This window comes from Seriola aureovittata, chromosome 19 (genome assembly GCF_021018895.1).
Source record: "Seriola aureovittata isolate HTS-2021-v1 ecotype China chromosome 19, ASM2101889v1, whole genome shotgun sequence".
In the NCBI taxonomy this organism is placed as follows: Eukaryota; Metazoa; Chordata; class Actinopteri; order Carangiformes; family Carangidae; genus Seriola; species Seriola aureovittata.
This window is the reverse complement of record NC_079382.1, coordinates 17571-21727: the sequence shown is the minus strand read 5'-3', so window position 1 is coordinate 21727 and position 4157 is coordinate 17571. Positions and strand designations below refer to the sequence as shown.

General features: G+C 53.7%; 1 pseudogene; it reads right to left on the bottom strand.

Annotated features, from left to right (window-relative positions):
- Window positions 1–1353: 1353 nt before the first annotated feature.
- Window positions 1354–3384, bottom strand: LOC130160733 (uncharacterized; annotated as a pseudogene).
- Window positions 3385–4157: the final 773 nt, after the last annotated feature.

Sequence of the window (4157 nt, the reverse complement as noted above, 5' to 3'; positions counted from 1 at the left end):
CTGCGGGACGAGTTATGCGCCAAAATTTGGCGGAAGAATAATAAGAGAGGGACGGTCTCTTATTATGAGGCACTCTCAGCTATTCTAGCTGTAGAGGAGTGCCTCGGAGCTGAGCACCCGTGGCACTAATTATGCCTCATAGACTGCTGTTTGCGCTCCGGACGCTCAGAACAACACTTTGACCTTATCTGTCCATACTGACATTTGCCACACGTACACACGGGAACAGCATGCTGAGGCTTTCCTGAGACAAAAGACAGGTGACATGAAAAAAGGCACCAGACAGCGTTTTAACCATCTTATTGTGTGTATGAAGCCGACTCGACTGTGAACATTGAATTTCGCTGAATGAATTTTAAACATAGTATTATGCCTAATTGACTGCAGTTTGCACTCGGGACGCTCATATCAACACTTTTACCTTATCTGTCTATTAGTGATGCGCGGCTCGGCTTTTTTTAACACCCGTCCCAACCCGACCCGTCAGGAGATCCAAACCACCCTGCCCGACCCACAAAAATATGCGCTGATAATGACCTGAACCCAACCCGACCCGAGGAAAAAAAACAGAAAACGCCAGTGAGCTTTTATTTTCAAACCTACCGATGAGAACTTATTTGTGACACTGTAAGCCATAGATGACAAGTATAGTGCGCTAGATTCGCAGTAAAAATTATACAATGATAGATTAATTGAGTACCAAAGAACAACAAAGACACTGAAAGATCGATTTTTACGTCGTTCTTTGTTGGATTAGACATCAAGCGCGCATACATGCCGTAACATCAGATCTGAGAACTCTACTATTTACTACTGTTAGATTAACAATAATAGATCTAACACTATTAGATTTTAATGAATTGGTCTTCTTTGAACTTAATAATTGTTTAAATTGAAGTAGTAGAACAGAAAATTGAAAACTCCAAATTGAAAACCATAGGCCTATTTATGACAGCTATTTGGAAGCACTGTGGAGAAAGAGGATGGAATCCACCTTGCCAGGGTTTAGCCTGTTTCGACGCGCTTCCAGCCCCGACCTGCTGAGCTGAAAGCGCGTTCGCTCGATGCGCTGGTTGCAGGAACACAAAGCACTGCTCTTGCCAGCATCGAGAGGAGAGGGAAATCGTGACGTCTCCAAAAGCCAAGGACGTCTTCACTGCAATCCTCAAGACTGAAGTGTGACTGCATGTAGCGCTGTATCTCATCGGGCTTTATAAGGTCAGGACTGTCTTCCCATTCCTGAAACATTCTGCGCCTTTTCAGTTCACTTTCTGTCAAAAACAGCAACCATTTAATTAAAGTCAAGGTTTGCCATTAGCTGTGTGAAACATTATTCACAGCCTTTTGTGGCTGTCACCTTGCATGGTTGGGCCTACCTTCTGCCTCTTCTCTGTGTGTTGCACTGGCCAGCGCGTCCACGTCCAGAGGAGCATCCCTGCTGTGCAGAGAGTAAAACAGCGCACACCGCGCGTTTTCTCTCGAGGCGGACAGATCTACGGCGGCCCGGCCGAACTGTGTCCAAATCGCCCTTGGATAACAGGTCCGCGCCCGTGTTCAGGACACCTGGGACGTGCGCCGCTCTCAGAGAGAGGAGACGGCCGGAGCTCCAGAGGATCAGTTTGCATGCCAGCATGTGTAACCGACGTGAACGTAAGCTGCCCTGGCGGTTGATATACGCCACTGTCGTTGTATTGTCCATTCTTACCAGGACATGACGGCCCTGGAGGGACCGGAGGAAGTGTTTCAGGGAGAGGGACACCGCTGAAAGTTCCAGGAAATTTATGTGGGATTTTTGGAGAGCCACTCTCCAGCGGCCCCTCACAGACTCGCCTTCGTGTATTCCGCCCCAGCCGGACAGACTGGCGTCTGTAGTGACCACCCTTCTGGACAGGACTGAGCCCATGGGGACCCCTTGGGTCAGAAAGCGCGGAACACGCCAATGACGCAGCGTCCTGGTGCATTCCGGTGTGATCCACAAGCCCGCATGAGGCTACCCAAAACTGGAATTCCCTCATGTGGAGGCGGCCGAGACGGACTACGTGAATGGCTGACACCATCAGTCCGAGTAACCGCAGACACAATCTGAATTGAACATATCTGCCTGGATGAAAAAGCGTGAGGCATGTCCTGAATGTCTTCACTCGCTCTGCCAAGAGGCGCGCTGTGAAGTTCACCGAGTCCAGAAATAATCCCAAAAAGATTATATTCTGTGCCAGGACAAGCATGCTCTTTTCCGCGTTCATCACAAAGCCCAGATTGAGCAGGTGCTGTGTGAGAATATGCGTGTGCGCCTTGGCTTCCTTCTCTGATTGCGCCAGAAGCAGCCAATCGTCGAGGCATGTGGGCAGGCGAATGCCCCGTCTCCTCAGTGGGGCTATCGCTGCCTCCGTGCACCGGACAAACACTCTCGGGCTCAGGGAGAGGCCGAAGGGGAGCACGTGGTACTCGTAACAGACCCCCTGGAAAGCAAATCTCAGATACTTTCTGTGGGGGGGGGGGTAAATTGAAATGTGGAAATATGCGTCCTTCAGATTGACAGATGTGAACCAGTTGCCCTGACGCACCAGACGCAGCAGAGATGCGTGTGTGAGCATCCTGAAATTGTATTTCCTGAGATATTTGTTCAGAGCCCGCAGATCCAGAATAGGGCGAATTTCGGTTCCCCCCCGTTTGGGGACCAGAAAATACCTGGAGTAAAAACCGATCTGACTCTGTGCAGGAGGTACTATACATATCGCTTGCTTGTTTAACAGTGAGTGGATTTCCTCCTGTAAAACGCGAGCTGACTCTCCCTGAGCCTGGGAATGAATTATGCTGGCGAATCGCGGGGGAACGGCAGCAAATTGGAGCCGGTACCCCCCGGAGATCGTCCTCAGCACCCAGGGTGAAGCTGGAAGAGCGCTCCAACTCTCCCACCTGAGGGAGAGATTGGACACACACTCCAGCTCCCTCGCCAGCGAGAGTGGGGCCATCTGCGGTGCGGTGGCGTCCTTTGCTGGGGAACGGGGAACAACCAGCTGCATCACCTGTGAAGAGAGGCGGTCACCCCACTTTCTTTTTTTTTCTGGCCTGGGAATGGGCAGCATGCGCGGGCTGGGCCTGCGGGGCTGCGGTTGAGGCTGGGGGTTTCCTCTGCCAGCCGGGCCGGGTTACCTGACCATGAAGGGGCGCCGGGGCGGGCTGGGGCTTCGACAGCTTGGGGGCTTTAAACTGTGGAGCTGTCTGTGTGAAGCCTCGTCGCTGCACAAGAGGAGGAGGAGAAGGAGCTGGGGGCTTACGAGGGAGGCAGAGCTGGAGAGCTTCATCCTCTTTCTTCTTGTCCTCACACCGCTTCTGCATAGAGGCCGGTGCGGAGCCGAAGAGCCCCTCCGGGACTATGGGCATCTCCCTATCTGACAGGTTAGCGAGGCCTAGCCACCGCGCTCGCTCCTGCAGAACCATATTTCCCAGCACTCTCCCGTGGCCCGGACTGCGCAGTGCTGGACACGGAGACACAGGTCGGTGATGACCGGTATTTCCTCCCATGCAGCTGGGTCCTGAGACTGCGCAAAGTCCTCACACAACTCGACCTGGTAAGCCGTGAGCAGAGAGAGGACATTGAGCACTCTGGCCGAGAGCGCCACCGCCTTGTACGTTTTCTCAGTCAGGGCTGACTGGAAATGGTCAGACTTGGACGGCAGGCTGGGGCCCCTGGATGGAGCTGCTGCCGGCCTGGGGTGCAGGTGCGCGGCAACAAGCGGCTCCATTGGAGGCATGCGGAGCAGGCCCGTGACCTCCATCCCCTCGCAGTCGAGGGAGGAGGCTCCGGGAATCGGGCTCCTGCTGTCTTTCTATGAACGCGCCACCTCGTCCAGCAGCCTCGGGGAGACAGGGAGGAGTTGTTTTGCCGCACTCCTGGCCAGGGGTAATTTCTTCCCCTCATTGCGGGATCTGGTGGTCTCCATTATGACGACAGGCCAGGGGATGCCCAGCCGGGCCGGGGTGATGAAAAGGTTGTCCTCTTCTTCATCCACTGATATGAGGAGGTCCAAGGCACCCTTTTCATCATCCTCCTCTAAGTCCAATTCCAGGACGTCGTCCTCCGGCGGGATGGCCGAGGCCAGTTCGGTCTGGGAACCCCAGCTAACACTGGCCTCCGGCGCCACCGCGGCATCATC